The sequence below is a fragment of the Oncorhynchus clarkii genome, chromosome 2 (genome assembly GCF_045791955.1).
Source record: "Oncorhynchus clarkii lewisi isolate Uvic-CL-2024 chromosome 2, UVic_Ocla_1.0, whole genome shotgun sequence".
NCBI classification, from domain to species: domain Eukaryota; kingdom Metazoa; phylum Chordata; class Actinopteri; order Salmoniformes; family Salmonidae; genus Oncorhynchus; species Oncorhynchus clarkii.
In genome coordinates, this window is record NC_092148.1 from 70,970,937 (window position 1) to 70,996,781 (window position 25,845).

The following is a 25,845-nucleotide window of genomic DNA, read 5'->3' on the forward strand; positions in this document are numbered from 1 at the left end:
CCTGTCTGGTACAGGTACCTCCACCACACTCACCTCTCTCTCCCTGGCCTGTCTCTGTCTCCCCCTGTCTGGTACAGGTACCTCCACCACACTCACCCCTCTCTCCCTGGCCTGTCTCTGTCTCCCCCTGTGTGGGACAGGTACCTCCACCACACTCACCCCTCTCTCCCTGGCCTGTCTCTGTCTCCCCCTGTCTGGTACAGGTACCTCCACCACACTCACCCCTCTCTCCCTGGTTGTCTCCCCCTGTCTGGTACAGGTACCTCCACCACACTCACCCCTCTCTCCCTGGCCTGTCTCTGTCTCCCCCTGTCTGGTACAGGTACCTCCACCACACTCACCCCTCTCTCCCTGGCCTGTCTCTGTCTCCCCCTGTCTGGTACAGGTACCTCCACCACACTCACCCCTCTCTCCCTGGCCTGTCTCTGTCTCCCCTTGTCTGGTACAGGTACCTACACCACACTCACCCCTTTCTCCCTGGCCCGTATCCCCCTGTCTGGTACAGGTACCACCACCACACTCACCCCTCTCTCCCTGGCCTGTCTCTGTCTCCCTCTGTCTGGTACAGGTACCTCCACCACACTCACCCCTCTCTCCCGAGCTTTCGTTCGCCTCCTGCACACATGCACTGTTGCGGTGAGTGACTCTGAACTTACAATGGCTAGCCCCAGGTCGTTATATATATTTTGTAATTATTGTGCATTTTGCTATTTGCCTCATGACTCCTGCATACTTTGTTGACTACAAACTTTCTTTACCCAACCGTAGGACAGACTATGTTTGTTCCCACAGTCGGGACTCTGACTCTCTATTGGTTACACAGACTCTTGGCCTCCCATCCTGTTCTAACCACCTCTCGCCGGCTTTGTATTCATGTTACTTGATGAAATTGCTGTACAATATGATCTGGTTGCCATCTGATGCACATTCAGATGTCATAAATCAGCACTGTAGAGTTCTCCCTTTTATTTTTATTTTTATATTTAACCTTTATTTAACCAGGTAGGCCATTTCTCATTTACAACTGCGACCTGGCCAAGATAAGGCATAGCAGTGCGACAAAAACAACACAAAGTTACACATGAACAAACATACAGTCAATAACACACAAAAAAAGACAAATAGAAAGAATCGTTGTACAGTGTGTGCAAATGTAGGACAGTAGGGAGGTAGACAATAAATAGGCCATAGAGGCGAAAATAATTACAACTTAGCATTAATACTGGAGTGATATACAGTGGGGAGAACAAGTATTTGATACACTGCCGATTTTGCAGGTTTTCCTACTTACAAAGCATGTAGAGGTCTGTAATTTTTATTATAGGTACACTTCAACTGTGAGAGACGGAATCTAAAACTAAAATCCAGAAAATCACAATGTATGATTTTTAAGTAATCAATTTTCATTTTATTGCATGACATAAGTATTTGATCACCTACCAACCAGTAAGAATTCCGGTTCTCACAGACCTGTTAGTTTTTCTTTAAGAAGCCCTCCTGTTCTCCACTCATTAGCTGTATTAACTGCGCCTGTTTGAACTCGTTACCTGTATAAAATACCTGTCCACACACTCAATCAAACAGACTCCAACCTCTCCACAATGGCCAAGACCAGGGAGCTGTGTAAGGACATCAGGTATAAAATTATAGACCTGCACAAGGCTGGGATGGGCTACAGGACAATAGGCAAGCAGCTTGATGAGAAGGCAACAACTGTTGGCGCAATTATTAGAAAATGGAAGAAGTTCAAGATGACGGTCAATCATCCTCGGTCTGGGGCTCCATGCAAGATCTCACCTCGTGGGGCATCAATGATCATGAGGAAGGTGAGGGATCAGCCCAGAACTACACGGCAGGACCTGGTCAAAGACCTGAAGAGAGCTGGGACCACAGTCTCAAAGAAAACTATTAGTAGCACACTACGCCGTCATGGATTAAAATCCTGCAGCGCACGCAAGGTGCTCCTGCTCAAGCCAGCGCTTGTCCAGGCCCATCTGAAGTTTGCCAATGACCATCTGGATGATCCAGAGGAGGAATGGGAGAAGGTCATGTGGTCTGATGAGACAAAAATAGAGCTTTTTGGTCTAAACTCCACTCGCCGTGTTTGGAGGAAGAAGAAGGATGAGTACAACCCCAAGAACACCATCCCAACCGTGAAGCATGGAGGTGGAAACATCATTCTTTCGGGATGCTTTTCTGCAAAGGGGACAGGACGACTGCACCGTATTGAGGGGAGGATGGATGGGGCCATGTATCGCGAGATCTTGGCCAACAACCTCCATCCCTCAGTAAGAGCATTGAAGATGGGTCGTGGCTGGTCTTCCAGCATGACAACGACCCGAAACACACAGCCAGGGCAACTAAGGAGTGGCTCAGTAAGAAGCATCTCAAGGTCCTGGAGTGGCCTAGCCAGTCTCCACACCTGAACCCAATAGAAAATCTTTGGAGGGAGCTGAAAGTCCGTATTGCCCAGCGACAGCCCCAAAACCTGAAGGATCTGGAGAAGGTCTGTATGGAGCAGTGGGCCAAAATCCCTGCTGCAGTGTGTGTAAACCTGGTCAAGAACTACAGGAAACGTATGATCTCTGTAATTGCAAACAAAGGTTTCTGTACCAAATATTAAGTTCTGCTTTTCTGATGTATCAAATACTTATGTCATGCAATAAAATGCAAATGAATTACTTAAAAATCTGTGATTTTCTGGATTTTTGTTTTAGATTCCATCTCTCACAGTTGAAGTGTACCTATGATAAAAATGACAAACCTCTACATGCTTTGTAAGTAGGAAAACCTGCAACATTGGCAGTATATCAAATACTTGTTCTCCCCACTGTATGTGCAGATGATGATGTGCAAGTAGAGATACTGGGACGCAAAAGAGCAAGGGGTAAGTAATAATATGGGGATGAGGTAGTTGGATGTGCTATTTAGAGATTGGCTGTGTACAGGTACAGTGATTGGTAAGCTGCTCTGACAGCTTATGCTTAAATTTAGAGAGAGAGATAAAAGACACTCATTGGCAGCAGAGAACTTGAAGGAAAGTCGTCCAAAGGAAGTGTTGGCTTTGAAGATGACCAGTGCAATATACCTTCTGGAGCGCGTGCTACAGGTGGGTGTTGCTATGGTGACCAGTGAGCTGAGATAAGGTGGGGCTTTACCTAGCAAAGACTTATAGATGACCTGGAGCCAGTGGGTTTGACGACGGATATGTAGTGAGGCCCAGCCAACGAGAGCATAGAGGTCGCAGTGGTGGGTAGTATATGGGGCTTTGGTGATAAAATAGACGCACTGGCTTGCTGACTGCATCTGGCTTGCTGATTAGTGTTGGGGGCTATTTTGTAAATGACATCACCGAAGTCAAGGATCAGTAGGATAGTCAGTTTTACGAGGGTATGTTTGGCGGCATGAGTGGAGGCTTTGTTGCGAAATAGGAAGCCGATTCTAGATTTCATTTTGATTTGGAGATGCTTAACGTGAGTCTGGAAGGAGAATTTACAGTCTAACCAGACACCTAGGTATTTGTAGTTGTCCACATATTCTAAGTCAGAACCGTCCAGAGTAGTGATGCTAGTCGGGCCGGAGGGTGCGGGCAGCAATCCGTTGAAGAGCATGCACTTAGTTTTACTAGCATTTAAAAGCAGTTGGGAGGCCACGGAAGGAGTGTTGTATGGCGTTGAAGCTCGTTTGGAGGTTTGTTAACACAGTGTCCAAAGAAGGGCCAGATATATACAGAATGGTGTTGTCCTCGTAGAGGTGGATCAGAGAATCACCAGCAGCAAGAGCGACATCATTGATATATACAGAGAAAAGAGTCGGCCCGAGAATTGAGCCCTGTGGTACCCCCATAGAGACTGCCAGAGGTCCGGAACAGCAGGACCTCTTGCATAGTGGAGAAGGTACGGTGGGATTCAAAATGGTCGGTGATCTGCTTATTAACTTGGCTTTTGAAGATTTTAGAAAGGCAGGTGTCATGACGTGGCCCTCTTTGGGTATAGCGAGTGCCTTCCCCCTCTCTCCTCTCCTACACGCAGGTTCTGTTATCTCAGGTCGTAAATTCCTGGAGGAGACTCTCTCCCCCTGGCCATGCAGAAAGAGACACATAGAGAGAGAGTTTCTCAGTAGAACAAAGGAACTTCTTCTACATCACAGAACTTGAGAACTGAACAATATCCATGTTTTGGAGAATGTGTAAACGGTCGATGGAGAAGTCAGCTACGACCCGGTCCGTTTTGTTTCATGTTAATGACCTCATGAAAGACAATACAGCTACATTACCATAACTCTGTTTATACAGGAGCCTCCGTTATGAGGTTTGCGTATAATTATTTTACAACATGAATGAGTAAAGATGAAACTAGTTGTGAAATTATGTAATGCTAGGTTTAAACCGTTAACGTGAGAGAATTGTATTCCCTTTAAAGTTTAACTAAGTCATTGGCCCGCTCCCATGAGCACAGACATGATCTGGCTCATGGGATAGCCCTTTTCTACTGTTACGAATTTTAAAAAACACCTGAAGAAATCCTCTTCAGACCATGCATACCTCGGTCAGCTGAGGGGGCAAAGGTTTGAGTAGAGAACGCAAAAACCTCAGTCTAAGCTAATGTTGTAATGGTTGTTGAATTCCTAACCATACCACGTAGAGCATTGGCTACATGGGTGGAAATGGTTAAACTCTGAGACTATCGATCCCGACAGAATAAGAGCAAATCTTAGATACTAATTACTAGTCTGCAACTAGAAATTATGTGAACCTGGGATGCGAAGACCAACAACAGCCGAAACATCTATTCTATAAGAAAATTTCTGAATGGTACTCTGAAGTATCCATCCTAACAACTAAAGACTTCAGGGAAACAGAGAGATGCTTGGATGAACTTTCCAACAGGACTGACGATTCCAACAGAGATCACAATGACACACTTGGGGTAAATATATATTGATTGCAATTATTCCAGAATAAGGGAGCGTTCATGTGCAAAGGATTAGCATTTCAATTAATTATCAACTGCATAGTGACCCTTTTGTCTTTCCCGCCCTTCTCAGTCCACACTAGAGGTTGACCAATTATGATTTTTCCATGCCGATACTGATACCTATTATTGGAGGACCAGAAAAAGCCGATACCCGATTAATCGGATGATTTTTTACATGTATTTATTTATTTGTAATAATGACAATTACAACAATACTGAATGAACACTTATTTTTAACTTAATATAATACATCAATAAAATCAATTTAGCCTCAAAAAAATAATGAAACATGTTCAATTTGGTTTAAATAATGCAAAAACAAAATGTTGGAGAAGAAAGTAAAAGTGCAATGGGTGCCATGTAAAAAAGCTAATGTTTAAGTTCCTTGCTCAGAACATGAGAACATATGAAAGCTGGTAGTTTCTTTTAACATGAGTCTTCAATATTCCCAGGTAAGAAGTTTTAGGTTGTAGTTATTATAGGACTATTTCTCTCTATACCATTTGTATTTCATATACCTTTGACTATTGGATGTTCTTATAGGCACTTTAGTATTGCCAGTGTAACAGTATAGCTTCCGTCCCTCTCCTCGCCCCTACCTGGGCTTGAACCAGGAACACATCGACAACAGCCACCCTTGAAGCATCGTTACCCATCGCTCCACAAAAGCCGCGGCCCTTGCAGAGCAAGGGGAACAACTACTTCAAGGTCTCAGAGCGAGTGACGTCACTGATTGAAACATTATTAGTGCGCAGCCCACTAACTAGCTAGCCATTTCACATTGGTTACACCAGCCTAATCTCGGGAGTTGATAGGCTTGCAGTCATAAAAAGCTCTATGCTTGAAGCACAGGGAAGAGCTGCTGGCAAACGCACAAAAGGGCTGTTTGAATGAATGCTTACGAGCCTGCTGCTGCCTACCACCGCTCAGTCAGACTGCTCTATCAAAAATCAAATCATAGACTTAATTATAACATAATAACACAACAGAAATACGAGCCTTATGTCATTAATATGGTAAAATACGGACACTATCATTTCGAAAACAAAATGTTTATTCTTTCAGTGAAATACGGAACCAAACATGTGAAACAATGTTTAGAATTAATCCTCAGGTTGTCTATTGTCTAAATAATCGGTAATATTTCAACCGGCAATAGCGTATTCAGTAGAAAGGAAAAAGAACGATGGGGTCATCGTTCTATCGGTCATGCGTGCAAATGAGCTCTGCTTCATTCTGCATGCCACTTACAAAATGGTCTCATTCTTACTAATTTTTCAGAAAACAAGCCTGAAACAATGTCTGAAGACTGTTGACATCTAGTGGAAGCCATAGGAACTGCAATATGGGTCCTAACCATTTAGATACGCTATAGGCATTCAATTGAAAACTACAAACATAAAAAAAATCCACTTCCTGGATGGATTTTCCTCAGGTTTTCGCCCGCCATATCAGTTCTGTTATACTCACAGACATTATTTTAACAGTTTTGGAAACTTTAGAGTGTTTTCTATCCAGTTCACTTTGGGCACGCTTCTCATCTAGATGTCGAAATACTGCCCCCAAGCCATAACAAGATAACCTTGTTCTGAACACCTCCAATACAAAGGTCATGTGGTTTGGTAAGAAGAATGCCCATCTTCCCACAGGTGTGATTACTACCTCTGAGGGTTTAGAGCTTGATACAAGTACTTGGGAGTATGGCTAGACGGTGCACTGTCCTTCTCTCAGCACATAGCAAAGCTGCAGGCTAAAGTTAAATATAGACTGGGTTTCCTCTATTGTAATTGCTCCTCTTTCACCCCAGCTGCCAAACTAACACTGATTCAGATGACCATCCTACCCATGATAGATTACGGAGACATAATTTATAGATCGGCAGGTAAGGGTGCTCTCGAGCGGCTAGATGTTCTTTACCATTCGGCCATCAAATTTTCCACCAATGCTCCTTATAGGACACATCACTGCACTCTATACTCTTCTATAAACTGGTCATCTCTGGATACCCATCGCAAGACCCACTGGTTGATGCTTATTTAAAAAAACCCTCTTAGGCCTCACTCCCCCCTATCCGAGATATCTACTGCAGCCCTCATCCTCCACATGAAACACCCGTTCTGCCAGTCACAATCTGTTAATGGTCCCCAAAGCTGCAGCTAGCGACTGGAATGAGCTGCAACAAACACCCAAACTGGACAGTTTTATCTCAATCTCTTCATTCAAAGACTCATTCATGGACACTCTTACTGACACTTGTGGCTGTTTTGTATGATGTATTGTTGTCTCTACCTTCTTGACCTTTGTGCTGTTGACTTTGCCCAATAATGTTTGTACCATGTTTTTGTGCTGCTAACATGTTGTGTTGCTACCATGCTGTGTTGTCATGTTTTGATGCCTAGTTATGTTTTTGTCTTAGGTCTCTCTTTATGTAGTGTTGTGTCTCTCTTGTTGTGTTGTGTGTTTTGTCCTATATTTACATTGTATTTATTTTTTTAATCCCAGGCCACCGTCCCCGCAGGAGGCCATTTGCCTTTTGGTAGGCCATCATTGTAAATAAGAATTTGTTCTTAACTGACTTGCCTAGTTAAATAAAGGTTAAATCAAACATTTTAAATATGTTTTGACCATGACAGTTTACAATCAAGGATCACTCCAAGCAGTTTAGTCACCTCAACTTGCTCAGTTTCCACATTATTTATTACACAATTTAGTTGAGGTTTAGGGTTTAGTGAATGATTTGTCCCAAATACAATGCTTTTAGTTGTATAAATATTTAGGACTAACTTATTCCTTGCCATCCACTCTGAAACAAACTGCAGTCATTTATGTTGCTGTAGTAGCTGACGTGTATAGTGTTGAGTCATCCACATACATAGACACACTGGCTTTACTGAAAAAAGTAGGGGGCTTAGACAGCTGCCCTGGGGAATTCCTGATTCTACCTGGATTATATTGGAGAGGCTTCCTTTAAAGAACACCCTCTGTGTTCTGTTAGACAGGCAACTCATCATTCACAACACAGCAGAGGGTGTAAAGTCATAACACATATGTTATCCCAGCAGACTATGATCGATAATGTCAAAAGCCGCACTGAAGTCAAACAAACAAGCTCTCAAACTTTTGATCATCAATTTATCTCAGCCAATCATCAGTCATTTGTATGAGTACTGTGCTTGTTGAATGTCCTTCCCTGTAAGTGTGCTGAATGTCTGTTGTCAATTTGTTTACTATAAAATAGCGTTATATATGGTCAAACACATTTTTTTCCAAAAGTTTACTAAGGCTTAGTAACAGGTTGATTGGTTGGCTATTTGAGTCGGTAAAGGGGGCTTTACTATTCTTAGGGGAATTACTTTTACTTCCCTCCAGGCCTGAGGGTAAACACTTTATAGTAGGCTTAAATAGAAAATATGGCAAATAGGAATGGAAATATCGTCCGCTATTATCCTCAGGAATTTTCCATCCAAATTGTCAGACCCGGGTGGCTTGTCATTGTTGATAGACAACAACAAAAAATGTCACCTCTTCCCCACTCACTTTACGGAATAAAAAAGTACAATGCTTGTCTTTCCTAATTTGGTCAGATATACTTGGATGTGTAGTGTCAGCGTTTGTTGCTGGCTTGTCATGTGTAAATTTGCTAATCTTGCCAATGAAAAGATCATTGAAGTAGTTGGCAATATTAGTCGGTTTAGTGATTCAATGAATGATGGAGCTGAGTTTGCTTTTTTCCCAAACATTTCAGTCAAGGTGCTCCAAAGCAATTTACTATCATTCTTTATCTAATTTATCTTTCTTTCATAATGTAGTTTCTTCTTATTTTTATACAGTTTAGTTACATGATTTTTCAATTTGCTATACGTTTGCCTATCGGTTGTGCAGCCAGACTTATTTGACATTCCTTTTGCCTCATCCCACTCAACCACACAATTTTTCAATTCCTCATCAATACACAGGGATTTAACAGTTTTTACAGTAATTTCCTTAATGGGCGCATGCTTATTAGGAACTGGAATAAGCTATTTCATAATTATGTCAAGTGCAGCGCCTGTTTGCTCCTCATTACATGCCACGGACCAACAAATATTCTTTAAATCAACAACATAGGAATCACTACAAAACTTCTTGTATGACCTCTTGTACACTATATTAGGCCCAGCCTCTGGACATTTGGTTTTCCTAGATATGGCTACTACATTGTGATCATTACATCCTATGGACTTGGATACTGCTTTAAAGCAAATTTCTGCAGCATTAGAAAAGATGTGATCAATACATGTTGACGATTTAATTCCTGTGCTGTTCGGAACTACCTGGTAGGTTGACTGAGTGGGCAGCATTCCAAAATCATGGGCATTAATATGGAGTTGTCCCCCCCTTTGCTGCTTTAACAGCCTCCACTCTTCAGGGTAGGCTTTCCGCTACATGTTGGAACATTGCTGCAGGGACTTCCTTCCATTCAGCCACAAGAGCATTAGTGAGCATTAGGTCAGGCACTGGTGTTGGACGATTAGGCCTGGCTCGCAGTCGGAGATCCAATTCATCCCAAAGGTGTTTGATGGGGTTGAGGTCAGGGTTCTGTGCAGGCCAGTCAAGTTCTTCCACACCGATCTCGACAAACCATTTCTGTATGGACCTCGCTTCGTGCACAGAGGCATTGCTGTGCTGAAACAGGAAAGGGCCTTCCCCAAACTGTTGACACAAAGTTGGAAGCACAGAATCGTCTAGAATGTCTTTGTATGCTGTAGCATTAAGATGTCCCTTCAATGGAACTATGGGGGCCTAGCCTGAACCATTAAATAAAGCCACAGACCATTATTCCTCCTCCACCAAACTTTACAGTTGGCACTATGCATTGATTCATCAATCCAGAGAACGCGTTTACACCACTCCAACCGATGCTTGGCATTGCGCATGGTGATCTTAGGCTTGTGTGCAGCTGCTCGGCCATTGAAACCCATTTCATGAAGCTCTGAAGAACAGGTATTGTGCTGACTTTGCTTCCAGAGGCAGTTTGGAACTCGGTAGTGAGTGTTGAAACCGAGGACAGACGATTTGTACGTGCAACGCGCTTCAGCACTCTGCGATCCCGTTCTGTGAGTTTGTGTGGCCCTCCACTTCGCGGCTGAGCTGTTGTTGCTCCTAGGCGTTTACACTTCACAATAACAGCATTTACAGTTGACCGGGGCAGAAATTTGACGAACTGAATTGTTGGAAAGCCGGCATCCTATGACGGTGCCACCGAGCTCTTCAGTAAGGCCATTCCCCGGCAAAGTTTGTTTATGGAAATTGCATGGATGTGTGCTCGATTTTTATACACCTGTCAGCAAGGAGTGTGGCTCAAATAGCCGAATTCATTCATTTGAAGGGTTGTCCACATACTTTTGTGTATATATAGTTAATTAATGTGTAGTTACATATATTTACACCAAGGAATGTGAGTCTCATACAACTGCATGATATCTGGGTATTGTGCAACCCAGCTTTCTCTTTTAAACGTACTGTTCATGTTTGTTTCCAGTGCTAAGTATACAGTACCAGTCCAAGTACCAGAGGTTTGGACACAACTCATTCAAGAGTTTCTATTTTTACTATTTTCTACATTGTAGAATAATCGTAAAGACATCAAAACTATGAAATAACACATATGGAATCATGAAAAAATCTTAAAGTGTTAAACAAATCAAAATATATTTTATATTTGAGATTCTTCAAAGTAGCCACCCTTTGCCCAGATGATAGCTTTGCACGCTCTCAGTATTCTCTCAACCAGCTTCATGAGGTAGTCACCTGGAATGCATTTCAGTTAACAGGTGTGCCTAGTTAAAAGTTAATTTGTGGAATTCCTTTCCTTCTGAATGTGTTTGAGCAAATCAGTTGTGTTGTGAGAAGGTATGGTTGGTATACAGGCAATAGCCCTATTCGGTAAAAGACCAAGTCCATATTATGGTAAGAACAGCTCAAATAAGCAAAGCGAAATGACAGTCCATCACTACATTAATACATGAAGGTCAGTCAATCAATTTTGAAAGTTTCTTCAAGTGCAGTCGCAAAAACCATCAAGCGCTATGATGAAACTGGCTCACACGAGGACCGCCACAGGAAAGGAAGACCCAGAGTTACTTCTGCTGCAGAGGATAAGTTAATTAGAGTTACCAGCCTCAGAAATTGCAGCCCAAATAAATGCTTCACAGAGTTCACAAGTAACAGATACATATCAACATCAACTGTTCAAAGGAGAACTATGGCCCTCATTGCGTGAATCAGGCCTTCATGGTCAAATTGCTGCAAAGAAACCACTACTAAAGGACACCAATAAGAAGAAGGTACTTGCTTGGGCCAAGAAACATGAGCAATGGACATTAGACCGGTGGAAATCTGTTCTTTGGTCTGATGAGTCTAAATTTGAGATTTTTGGTTCCAACCTCCGTGTCTTTATGAGATGCAGAGTAGGTGAGCGGATGATCTCCGCATGTGTGGTTCCCACCATGAAGCATGGATGAGGAGGTGGTATGGTGTGGGGGTGCTTTTCTGGTGACACTGTCAGTGATTTATTTAGAATTCAAGGCACACATAGCCAGCATGGCTACCACAGCATTCTGCAGCGATACGCCATCTTGTTTGTGCTTAGTGGGACAATCATTTGTTTTTCAACAGGACAATGACCCAACACACCTCCAGGCTGTGTAAGGGCTATTTGACCAAGAAGGAGATGGATGGAGTTCTGAATCAGATGACCTGGCCTCCACAATCACCCGACCTCAACCCAATTGAGATGGTTTGGGATAAGTTTGACCGCAAAGTGAAGGAAAAGCAGCCAAGAAGTTCTTAGCTCCTTTAAGACTGTTGGAAAAGCATTCCAGGTGAAGCTGGTTGAGAGAATGCCAAGAGTGTTCAAAGCTGTCATCAAGGCAAATGGTGGCTACTTTGAAGTATCTCAAATATAAAATATATTTTGATTTGTTTAACACTTTTGGTTACTACATGATTCCATATGTGTTATTTCATAGTTTTGTTGTCTTCACTATTATTCTACAATGTAGAAAATAGTACAAATAAAAAGAAACCCTTGAATGAGCAGGTGTGTCCAAACTTTTGACTGATACTGTATATTGAAACAAGATTAGGACTAGTCCCTACACAGCAAACTGGATAGTTTTACCTAGTGTTAATTTCAGTGTAACACTTCTTGTGTTGATTCAGTAGTTAAATGGACTTTCTAAGAGTGAAATTAACACTCAGTGGTGTACAAAGAACCCCAGTGTTGGTGTTAATAAGTGTTGAGTGTGACAGTGTGATTGTGTCAGTTTTACTCTGTTGAGAGTAAAACATTCCATCAAAACTATGGCCCTCATTATCATATTTCTCAGCATGCTCTACTGCAGATGGATTTTTTTATATATGTGTTTTTACATGTTCATTTATCGATTGATTAATCTTATGCCATACAAAGATAAAACAATACAAAAAATAAATAAACTAATTCGATCAGTTACTTATATTCATTGCATCCATTACTGAAATGGTTGTTCCAGTTTAAATGGTTTAGCTAGTCTCCTTTATCAATGTTCCTAACCATGACAGTCATTCTGAATGCAGGTTGTGGGTGAATAAAGATTCTAACTGTTGGATGTCCTAACTCTGGCTGGATTCCAATAGGAATTATACATCACTTTGCAAGCCAGCATAATGTGACTTGCAGGCCTGATGTGGCCTGTAAACCAGGAGGTTCCAAACACCACTGTGTTAGGGTAAAACATGGCCGTCAGAGTAAGGCCTTATGGTGTACAGTGCATTCGGGAAGTATTTAGAACCCTTGCCTTTTTCCACATTTTGTACTTTACAGCCTTATTCAAAAATTTATTAAATACATTTTCCCTCATAAAAGTACACATAATAACAAAGCAAAAACATTTAGAAAGTTTTGCAAATGTATAAAAAATAAAAAACTGAAATACCACTGTAATGGGAACTGTAATGTTCGTGCTTTTCTTACATACCATTTTTTTATTCAAGAGCACATAAAGAACATGTACCATATATTTCAAGAGTGTGAATAAGTATACCATTTGGATTAAGTCACACAAAAACAACAGAAACAAACAAAAAGCCCAGAAATTACAGAATAAGACCTGTACGATATGTCAGAAACTCTGATCAGACACCTTCATACCTATGCTGTCTATGCTGCAAGATTGATGCCCTTCTCCCCCAATTGCTCAGTTTGGTCAGGCGGCCAGCTATAGGAAGAGTCTTGGTGGTTCCAAAGTTCTTCCATTTAAGAATGATGGAGGCCCTGTGTTCTTGAGCCCTTCAATACTGCAGACATTTTTTGGAACCCTTCCCCAGATCTGTGCCTCGACAAAATCCTGTCTCGGAGCTCTACAGACAATTCCTTCAACCTCATGGCTTGGTTTTTGCTCTGACATGCTGTCAACTGTGGGACCTTAGGTGGGTGCCTTTCTAAATTATGTCCAATCAATTGAATTCATTATAGGTGGACTCCAATCAAGTTATAGAAACATCTCAAGGATGATCAATGGAAACAGGATACACCTGAGCTCAATTTCGAGTCTAATAGGAAAGGGTCTGAATACTTATGTAAATGCGTACATTTTGTTATATTTGCAAACATTTCTAAAAACCAGTTTTTTCGCTTTCTCGTTATGGGGTATTATTGTGTGCAGATTGCTGAGGAAAAAAAATAATGGAATCCATTTTAGAATAAGGCTGTAACGTAACAAAATGTGGAAAAAGTCAAGGGGTCTGTGTGCTTTCCAAATGTACTGTATGTATTGTCATAAACAATTTAATTTGAATGACAATATTCGCCTGCAGTAGGACCTGACTTGGTGAAGTCCACAGGACAATAAATGAACAAATTCAACAACCATGTCTTTTTCACTAACAAATACAGTCATGGGTGGTATATCTGCAATTCACCCAAAAGGCAAGGCACCTTGGGAAATTATATTGGAGGCGTGGCTTAGTGGGGGCATGGCTTTCAATTAGTTATTTTTGGCCACCAGTGAGTATAAGTGTTGTACCAGTTGAAGTGGTGTATGGTTATGTTAATTCAAGTTGAGCATGTCTGCTGCCAGTTCTGAAGTCTTTATAAATGCTGACATGAGGTCATTCGATGATAGGAGATCCCGTACAGGGAAGAAATTAAATCTACTTTCACCTCTGTGTATATTACTGTGTAGTAGGATTGGAGCAGACCAACAACCAGACCAGGCATCATCAAGACCCAAAACAGCACCCACCTGAGCGAGATGGCCGGGATGAACCTAGGAGCGATGCGCTGCTACAGCACGGTGAGGCTAAAGCTGATCCCCAACAAGGAGGCTGCTGAGGACGGAGCCACCAATCGCCAAGGAGCAGCAACAGCAACCATAACCGCCAGACCAGAAACCATGGCCCGTCTGGAATTCAGCAGGAACTGCCTGGTGAAACCCCAGGGGCCACAGGAATCATTTGAAGCCAGTTTCAAGACCCCCCAATCACTAGAACAGTTTTGGTAAAAATTCAGAAATTGTAAAGATTCAGCCTCATTTAACAGAATCAGAGCATACCTCCTTTCCGACACAGAATCCAAGATAGTTGCAGTACGGTTAACAATGAATGCATCCAGGCCTATGACACGCATGTTTGGTTAAGCAGGTTCGCCACCCTCAAGTCAGTGGCAAGGAGGGTCCTGGACTGGGGCACAAAAATGGCTGGTCCAGTTAAGACCACACCCAAACTCAGGGGGCAGTGTCCAACACCTCCCAAGCACCATCACGCTGGGGAACAACAGAGTCTCCGTCCACTACTACGGCATGACCAAACTGTGCAGGAACTGGACCATCTGGCCGAGGCCTGCACAGCCATCATCTGCAAGATCTGTAAAGACAAGCATCCCAACTCAGACTGTACCTCCACACACCCCTGCAACCTGTGCGGGATAAGCGGACACCTACTTCAGAACCTGCCCCAGTTCCTATGCCGGCAGAGCAAGGGACAGCGCCACCAACTCTAACCCAAATCCCAACCCCACCAACTCACTCCGCCAGACAACGAAGATCCAGAACCAGACCTTTCCACAGGTAATGCCCAACCCACTTCCCAATATGTCCCACTCCACCCAAGACCTTCCAGAAACAGCCCCTACCCCTGCAGGCCCCTCTATCTCTGCCCCATCCCAACAAATCCCTTCCTAGCCACCTCCACCCCCATCAAACCCCAGGTCAAAAATTACCAAATGATAACTCCTCCCCCTGCTTCTTAGTGGCCCAGATCCATCCTCCTTAGCCCTCCCTACCCATAATCCCGCACAGCAGCAAGCTACCCTCAGCCCAGACCCTTCGAACCCTCCAAACTGTCTTCACCCCTCCCAGCACCCTCAATTCTATCACCAAGTCAGTACAGGGGGCCACGATGTAATCAGTGGGGAGGCACGCCAAGACCTGTGAACAGCCAAGAACCACCCAACAACACAAACGACCCGCTAGAGACCCCTCACCCACCTCTGCAATGAAATGATCAAACATAGACCTGGTTCAGACTAAAGATCACACCTTCAAAGTGTGGACCCATATAGACACGGGCCCAGTGTTTAACACTGAAGAATTTGCTGTGTATGATTGACTCAGCTCTCTGGCCTGTTGGTTTTCTTCTATAGTGTGTGATATGCGTGACTTCGGTTGTTTACTGGGCTGTAATCGAGGCTGACATGACAGAACTGACAGCTCTGGTCTGGTCTTGAAAGATAATGAGATATCTGGCAAGACCACATGGCCTCCCACAAACACACACACACATACACACACACACTTAGCAGATAAACGCCATGCTAGCAAACAGATGTGTGTGTTTGCTTGTGTTTGTAACTCACCTGACACCTTCGTTGAGGACATAGAGTTCATTGTCAGCCAGACCTTTCTTCTGGAAGACGGCAATGACAGCATTGTGGATGCTAGTGGACACACACACAAACATCAACATGTACCACTCAGATTCCATTTACCCATTAAATTATATTTAATATTCATCTCAAGCACAGACTACATGCATGGTCAGGCTGCAGCATACCTGTTCCAGGTAGAGTTGGCCCCAGCCCTCTTCTGTTTCTCTCCTCTCTCCTCCGGTGATCCCTTCTCACTCTTTCCTAGCTCACTAAGACTGGGAGAGCTCATCAACTTCAGCCTGTGTAGAGTTCTCATGACGGAAGAGAGGGAGGGAGAGAGAGAAAGACAGCAGACTAAGCATTGAGCTACAGCAAAGACTAGAAACTGAACAAGAAGGAGATAATTCAAATAGGGGAATAGAGAGAGGGGTGGGGGTGTGAAGAGAAGCGAAGAGTATGAACCAAGAGTGTAAAGTGAAAGACGGAAGAGAGACTGTGCATCTGGCCGAGGCAGAGACCAGAGCAGAAGACTCAATGTGACACTGAGGAGAAGAGAGAGAGGGGTGAGGGGAGGAGGAAGAAGGAGGGGCCATGGTCTGTGACTATTGCTTATTGTCTGAGGTCTCTGGAGAAAAAAAACAATACCATTTCCTTGCTCTACCCCTCCCCTTGCTGGAGCGGAAGGGGTGGAATGGTATCAAATACATCAAACACATGGTTTATTATGAGCCGTCCTCCCCTCAGCAGCCTCCACTGATACACACATACATGCAGACATACAAATACAATAAATTCATTCACAGCACAAAATCAAATGCATATGGGACCGCAGAGAAAGGGAACTAATAAAATTATTTTTTGCTGTTTACCTGATAGCAACACCATGAGCTTAACAGGAAGAAGTCTAGCTCTTTGACAACAAAAACAGGGACCGGAAACAGTGACACAATAAGGCACAATGAGAGACGGTTTCCTGCATGGTAGGGGATGTATCGCGGGTCAAAAGATGCAACGAGACAAGCTAGGATAAAGGAAGTAGCCTCACTAGGCTTCTAGGCTCTCCTGTTAGAAACACAAGACAGTTTGAGGTTAACAACAGATCTTGGATCAGATTACCCAACCCCCAATCGTAACCTTAAGCGGCCGTAGGATGAAAACGATCTGACCCTGTATCATTGGTTATGAGCAACACGGCCGGGAATGAGACGAGAAAGCAATGCTCTGATGGGAGAAAGACTAAAAAGACAGAAGTAGAAATTACTGCACAGAAAATAGATAAAATACAGTGATATGATTAGTGAGGGCAGTTAAAGGGTTGAAGTCTGGTTGGTTAGAAGGTTAGATGTTGTCTGATTGGTGAAACGGATTGAAAATGTGTATTCTGATCGGTGGAGGGGTTAAAGTACAGTGTGAATAAATGCTTGTGTTTCTGGTCAAACCCACACAGTCCAGGAGAAGTCTGCTGACACCAGACCACTGAACAATAGACCTTTTCAACACCCCACTCCCACTCTCACAGACACAGGAACACACACAGGCATGGAGTACGCATAGGCATTTGGATAGACATAGAAACAAGCTCATACACACCAGCATGCACACACACACACGTGCACACAAGCACACACACACTCAAACACAAACACTACACACACAGGGTGTAACCACATTTTCTGTGCTGTTCTGATCTCTCTCTCTGTGTGTTTCACTATAACTCACCCACAAAACCCCACACTCAGTCTCTTCTTTTGATTACTCCCTTTAGCCATTCCTGCAGAACTTTTCAGTAATAACTGATGAAACAACTCAGCAATGTTGCGTAAGGCCAGCAAAATGTTACACACAGTCAATGAGTCAAAGTTCAAATACCCATTAGCCAATAGGCCAGATGTGTTGCACACTTATACAATCCTTAGAGGGAGTAGGGACAGGTGGGTAAGGATTGGATAACTATAAGCAATATGCTCAAATCTTACCCGTTGACATGCAAACTGGAGTTTCTGCCCTATCGCTTAAACCCATCTTTTTTTATTTCCAGTTATTGCATGTTAGGTGTACCATTGAGATGGCAGGGCAACTCTCCGTAGTATCATCTGCCATCCACTACATAAGGAATCGGGCTTGGGGTTGATTTCAGACTGGCTATAGTTTTATGACCACCCTGAATGTTAATCCTTGGAGTTGATCCTCACCTCCTGATTGGATGATCGCTATTGTCCACATCATGGCTTGGGGGCGGGGCTGAGAAGGTGGTGAAGTTGAGTGACAGGGGCCTGGGGGAGGGGCGAGAGCCGTGCCGCCGACGGAGTCCATCCAACATCTGTCAAAGGAAACATTGTGAAAACAACAACATAAAAATTAACCAACAAGAAACTTCAAGAAACCCTTGACTCGCCAGGGTCTTTCTATTCAGGGTGGGGTCAGGGTGCAAAGTGACAAAGCATGCTCAGAAAGAACCATATTATACAGAACAGGCATTCCTCTTCATCATATAGAATAAGGAATTGATTGTGTCTGTCAACTTAATATTCTATAGATTATTATTATTATTGTCACAGCAGCTAGCCAACCAAGAAACATTCAACACACGGAAAGAGAGAGAGTCAAAACCACAATGAACTCTGAACGGCCTCTCGATACTGTTGATGTAGCAGCCTATCATTTGAGACGTGTAAGAACAGTGGAATTTTGAAATCAAAAGGGTGTGTAAGGCTTACTCAATACTCATACAAACGCATTCAGTCTACACACACAGAGATGCATGCAGGCACAAACACAAGCAAACACACACATACACACAAGGCCAGTTCCAGGCATAAGCGGTCGCAAAATGGGTAGGTTTGCAGGAAATTAGCTGTAACATTGCACATAACTTCTCTCCGCCCATGGCAGAACGTGTAGAATTGCAAGATAAAAAAAAAGTCCTCTCCACCATCAAGAGGGAGCCACAATTTGGCTGTAAAAAAATACAAAATAAATACCATTGCTAAATAATTTATGGAAATACTTCTAGATGTAAATAGATTTGACCTCATGCTTATTGGTCTATAGGTTAATTTGCATAATTTTGTGGAAGTCATTTATTATTATTATTTTTTTCACCTTTATTTAACCAGGTAGGCTAGTTGAGAACAAGTTCTCATTTACAACTGCGACCTGGCCAAGATAAAGCAAAGCAGTGTGACACAAACAAGAACACAGAGTTACACATGGAATAAACAAACATACAGTCAATAATACAATAGAGAAAGTCTATATACAGTGTGTGCAAATGAGGTAGGATAAGGGGGGGTGAGGCAATAAATAGGCCATAGTGGTGAAATTATTACAGTATGGCAAATTAAACACTGGGGTGATAGATGTGCAGAAGAGTGTGGGTGTGCAAGTAGTGGTGCTGGGGTGCAAATAAAATCAAATAAATAACAATATGGTGATGAGGTATCTGGATGGGCTATTTACAGATTGGCTATGTACATGTGCTATGATCTGTGAGCTAGTGAGGGAGATATGAGTCTCCAGCTTCAGTGATTTTTGCAGTTTGTTCCAGTCATTGGCAGCAGAGAACTGGCAGGAAAGGCGGCTGAAGGAGGAATTGGCTTGGGGGTGACAAGTGAAATATAGCTGCTGGAGCGCGTGCTGCGGGTGGGTGCTGGTATGGTGACCAGTGAGCTGAGATAAGGCGGGGCTTTACCTAGCAACAATGTATAGATGACCTGGAGCCAGTGTGGTAGCCAGGTGGAAAGCATGGCCAGCTGTAGAAAAATGCTTTTTGAAATTCTCAATTATCGTAGATTTATCGATGGTGACAGTGTTTCCTAGCCTCAGTGCAGTGGGCAGCTGGGAGGAGGTGCTCTTATTCTCTATGGACTTTACAATGTCCCAGAACTTTTTGGAGTTTGTGCTACAGGATGCACATTTCTGTTTGAAAAAGCTAGCCTTTGCTTTCCTGCCTGTGTATTGGTTCCTAACTTCCCTGAAAAGTTGCATATCGCAGGGGCTATTCGATACTAATGCAGTACGCCACAGGATGTTTGTGTGCTGGTCAAGGGCAGTCAGGTCTGGAGTGAACCAAGGGCTATATCTGTTCCTGGTTCAACATTTTTTGAACAGGGCATGTTTATTTAAGATGGTGAGGAAGACACTTTTAAAGAACAACCAGGCATCCTCTACTGACGGGATGAGGTCAATATCCTTCCAGGATACCTGGGCCTAGTCGATTAGAAAGGCCTGCTCGCTGAAGTGCCTTAGGGAGCATTTGACAGTGATGAGGGGTGGTCGCTTGACCGCAGACCCATTACGGACACAGGCAATGAGGCAGTGATCGCTGAGATCCTAGTTGAAGACAGCAGAGGTGTATTTGGAGGCCATGTTGGTTAGGATGATATCTATGAGGGTGCCCGTGTATACGGATTTAGGGTTGTACCTGGTGGGTTCATTGATAATTTGTGTGAGATTGAGAGCATCGAGCTTAGATTGTAGGAAGACCGGGGTGTTAAGCATGTCCCAGTTTAGGTCACCCAACAGCACGAGCTCAGAAGATAGATGGGGGGCAATCAATTCAGTGTCCATGGCACAGCTGGGTGCATAAGGTGGTCTATAGCAAGAGTAAGAGACTTGTTTCCGGAGAAGTGGATTTTTAAAAGTAGAAGCTCAAATTGTTTGGGCACAGACCTGGATAGTAAGACAGAACTCTGCAGGCTATCCCTGCAAATTTCTTGTCGGAAAATGTTATAGTTAGGGATTGAAATTTCAGGGTTTTTGGTGGTCTTCCTAAGCCAGGATTCAGACACGGCTAGGACATCCGGGTTGGCAGAGTGTGCTAGGGCAGTGAATAAAACAAACTTAGCGAGGAGGCTTCTAATGTTAACATGCATGAAACCAAGGCTTTTACGGTTACAGAAGTCAACAAATGAGAGCGCCCGGGGAATGGGAGTGGAGCTAGGCACTGCAGGGCCTGGATTAACCTCCACATCACCAGAGGAACAGAGGAGGAGTAGGATAAGGGTACGGCTAAAGGCTAAAAGAACAGGTAATCTAGTACGTTCAGAACAGAGAGTAAAAGGAGCAGATTTCTGGGCACGGTAGAATAGATTCAAGGCAGTGTACAGACAAAGGTATGATAGGATGTGAATACAGTGGGGGTAAACCTGTGCATAGAGTGACGATGAAAGAGATATTGTCTCTAGAAATATAATTTAAACTAGTTGATGTCACCGCATGTGTGGGAGGTGGAACTAAAGTGTTAACTAATGCGTATTGAGCAGGGCTAGAGGCTCTACAGTGAAATAAGGCAATAATTACTAACCAAAACAGCAATGGACAAGGCATATTGACGTTAGGGAGAGGCATGTGTAGCCGATTGATCATATTAGTCCAGTGAGTGGCTTCAGGCAGCTAGCGGGCCGGGGCCAGCAAGGGCCTTTGAGGGACGTCGCAACGGAAGAAAGTCTGTTGTGGCCCCCTCGTGCTGTTACGTCGGCAGACGGATCAGCATGGCTCCGTGTGGTAAACCAGGCCAATTGGCAAAACAGGTATAGTGGGCAAATAATTTGTCCGATGGGCCTCTTAAGCTAACAGTCCGATGCGCTCTAGACAGCTAGCTGGCCGCAGCAAGCAGGCTAGCGGATGTGCATTCAGGGGACGTCACAATGGAGGAGCCCGTTGAGAAACCCCCCCGGGCGAATCAAGTCAGTAGTCCAGTCATGATGGGTCGGTAGGGGTTCAGGCCAATCTGCAAAATAGGCATTGAAGCCCAAGGAGTGGCTGATGGACCTCTCCGGCTAGCTGGGAGATGGGCCTAGCAAGGCTAGCTCCAGGCTAATTGCTTGTTGCTTCGGGACAGAGATGTGAGCCAGGAGTGGCCACTCGGATGGCAGCTAGCTGGTTGCGATGATCCAGGTGAAAAAAAGGTGCAGAGCTTGCGGTAGGAATCCAGGGATATGGAGAAAAATAAGTACGATTTGCTCTGGTTTGAGTCGCGCTGTGAAGACTTGCGAGAGTTGTCCGTGCTAAAGGTAGCTGATGACTGCTAGCAGTTGCTAGCTGACTTCTGTTGGGGGTTCCAGTTCAGAGGACGGATCGGCAGGGCTCCTTGTGGTAAACCAGGCCAATTGGCAAAATAGGTATAGTGGCCAAAGAATTTGTCCGATGAGCCTCTGAACCTAACAGTCCGATGTGCGCTAGACAGCTAGCGGGCCGCGGCTAGCAGGCTAGCGGGTGGGCATTCAGGGGACGTCGTGAAGGAGGAGCCAGTTGAAAAAAAACCCTTGGGCGGAATTACGTCGGTAGTCCATTTGGCATATGTATTTTAATTAGCCTTCATGTATCTTACTTATCCAACACAACTATTACAAAACACAGCATACAAGGTATATTTTGATTAGTATTTCTACTGCAGCTGGTTGCTGCTGGAGTAAATAATTTCTCAACTGATAATTTAATGCTCGCCTCCGATTCACCATTTAAGTGCAGGCAACAGACTATCAGCGGCATTAACATGTGAGCTGGAGGCATACTTAATTGTTTGAAACAGGCAAGTTTAACTTCATATTATGAGGCATGTCTACTTACCTTGCTTCAAAGTAGCCTATAGGCAAAATCCGACGATGGAGGCAATTATTTTATAAATAGCCTACTTCATAGGAAGCATCTGTGTTTCAAGTTTGTGGAAGCTTACAATTTATCCTACAATTTTACCTATCTAGTTATGATTGAATATGCACATTTTCGTGGAACAGTTTCATTTCAATGATAATGTTTTCATTTCTACAAATCCCTGTCACTTGGTTAATCATACAAATCTAAAGTGATAAAAATCATCTAAATTCAACAAATGCGAGACCACCAGCCTATGCCAGATAGACACATTGAGACACCTTGTAGGTGTATCCTAGTCATATCAGCAACTCATTCTTGAGGTTGTATCTTTAGATTCCACTTCTTTCTAAGTTTCTAATGGAGATTTTCATCTCTGTCAAATACAGAACCGCTCTCATTTTTTTGGGTGTGTTTTTTTGTTGAATTTTCTACCCCTTTTTCTCCCCAATTTCGTGGGATCCAATTGTTTTAGTAGCTACTATCTTGTTTCATCGCTACAACTCCTGTACAGGCTCGGGAGAGACAAAGGTTGAAAGTTATGCGTCCTCCGATACGCAACCCAACCAAGCCGCACTGCTTCTTAACACAGCACCATCCAACCCGGAAGCCAGCAGCACCAATGTGTCGGAGAAAACACCTTGCACCTGGCAACCTTGGTTAGCGCGCACTGCACCCGGCCTGCCACAGGAGTCGCTGGTGCGCGATGAGACAAGTATTTCCCTACCGGCCAAACCCTCCCTAACCCGGACAACGCTAGGCCAATTGTGCGTCGCCCCACGGATCATTACTCTAAGACATGAAGGTCAGTCTATCCGGAACATTTCAAGAACTTAGAAATGTTCTTTAAGTGCAGTTGCAAAACCATCAAGCGCTATGATGAAAGTAGTGGCTCTCATGAGGACCGCCATAGGAAAGGAAGACCCAGTTACTTCTGCTGCAGAGGATAAGTTCATTAGAGTTACCAGCCTCAGAAATTGCAGCCTAAATAAATGCTTCACAGAGTTCAAGTAACAGACACATCTCAACATCAACTGTTCAGAGGAGACTGTGTGAATCAAGCCTTTGTGGTTGAATTGCTGCAAAGAAACCACTACTAAAGGACACCAATAAGAAGAAGAGACTTGCTTGGGCCAAGAAACACAAGCAATGGACACTAGAATGGTGGAAATGTATCCTTTGGGCTGATGAGTCCAAATTTGAGATATTTGGTTCCAACCTCTGTGTCTTTGTGAGACAGAGTAGGTGAACGGATGATCTCTGTATGTGTGGTTCCTACTGTGAAACTGCCTGCTTTATTGTTGACTGTCTCCTGCATTCTCTCTCTTCGTGAATTAAGTAAAAATGTAACTTCTGCATTATTTAGGTGTGGTAACTTCCTTCTTGAGATATTTATTTTGGGACATATTGCATTTTGCATTTTAAATTATTATTACTATTACTATTATTTTTATGTAGGTTATGTTCGTCATTTTCCCATGGAAATATCAAGTTCATATTCGCAAGATTGGGGAAGTAGGCTACTAAAGACATGTATACCTAAAAAAAAAGATTAAAGCAGAGACAAATTAATTAAACACAAAAGATTTCCAAAGACAAATATTAAACAAAACTGTAGCTTTAGAAGAATAAAAAGCAGTCGAGAGAGAATGCAGGAAACAGTCAACTAATAAAGCAGACAGTGGACCATTTGGTGGTGCTGAAATGTAAAGCTGCAACCGTAGCACAAACAATAGGTCTGGTGGTCTGGTGGTCTGGTGCGGAAAATATAGCTAACTTGTTATGCAAGTGGCGCACAGCAACAGATGGAAAGAAACTACACCAGCTGCGTAATTAATTTAAACAATCATTTTTATTGGTGGAGAAATTACAAGATTATGTTTTAATACTGTAATTGCATCAAATGATTGTTTTATGCAACAGAATAGAAGGTTCTTAGAACTCTATTGTGTCTGTGTGAACTGAAAGTGGGCCTCTGGGAGATTTAATACTGACAGTTATCCCTTAGCTTCTTGATGAAATCTTACATCACCTCTGTGACAATACTGCGGCCTGGTCCCTCTGCCTGTTGTTTCTTCAGTGTGCTGAAGTGCAGTAGCCTGCCAGTCCAAATCGAACAACTCAAGCTTCCTAGTAAAGGCCTCAAGTTTTTCCACCACGTCCACAACTGTTTTCCCTCTTCCTTGTACCTGCAGATTTAGCCCATTTAAGTGACAGAATATCACCAAAAAAAGCAACACTGGAGAGGAATTCCTATATTTCCAGAATACGAAGGTGGTCAGCTGCTGCCCTGATTGAGATTTTTCAGAGAAAATCCACAACCTGGTCATGCAGCTCACAGAACTGATCCAGCTCTTTTCCTTTACTCAGACAGCGCATGTTGCTGTGAGCCAGGAGATCATCGTGGGTGGCCTCCTCTGATTCTGTCACAAGCTTGTGGAAAAGACGGTGTTGGGTGCTTGATGTCACCGGTTGCCTAGTGGTTAGAGCGTTGGACTAGTAACTGAAAGCTTACAGGGTTGAATCCCTGAGCTGACAAGGTAAAAATCTGTCGTTCTGCCCCTGAACAAGGCAGTTAACCCACTGTTCCTAGGCCGTCATTGAAAATAAGAATTTATTCTTAACTGACTTGCCTAGTTAAATAAAGGTAAAATAAATAAAAACCCTGACAAAGTTGAATATGCAGCATTACTTTATCCATCACCTATTTTAGCTTGCCGTTTAGTCTGGTATGGGGCTGTTACAGTGACCGTATTACCACCACACCGGCAGTCACGAGTCATGATGGCAGTCACATTCCATGTGACCGTTTAGTCATGGTAGGCTTCTCCAAGCTCTGATGCTGCTGATGGTCATTAGTAGCCTACCAAACTTGCTAGCTGCCTGGTACTCCGCACTCTATTGTCCCTCTAATCACTCTGACATCAATGCAAGTGTAATCAAAAATCTAATCAAACACTTCATGAGAGCCCAAGAGCTCATGTTGCGCAAAATTTCTATAGGCTATGCAATGCATGAGAAAACTGTGTGACGGCCTCTATTAAAAAGAGGAGGTTCCCAACAGCTTTCTATAGGCTAGGCCTACTATATTTATTTCTCAACCTTCCTAATATTAAGCACATTGCAACTCTTTAAAACAGGATTATATGAAAATTAACCATGGGAAAAACGTCCTCCATTCGCTATTTAAGTGCAGAGATAACATGTATTTTTCCCCTGGCCCCTGTTTCGAGACAGGTGCATGATAATGGTCCATTCTAAATTAAAACAAATTTCACACATATATTATTTAGTATATGTAAAGACAAGATTAAAATAACACCCATCTTGGGAATTTATCTTTAGACCAAGCTTAACTCGATTACCGAGAGGGCTACGGTTTGAGTA

At 43.3% G+C, this 25,845-nt stretch overlaps 1 pseudogene; it reads right to left on the bottom strand.

The window, feature by feature from the left end:
• Positions 1-25,845, bottom strand: part of LOC139373144 (proline-rich protein 5-like) — a 57,207-nt pseudogene that overhangs the window by 6,494 nt on the left and 24,868 nt on the right.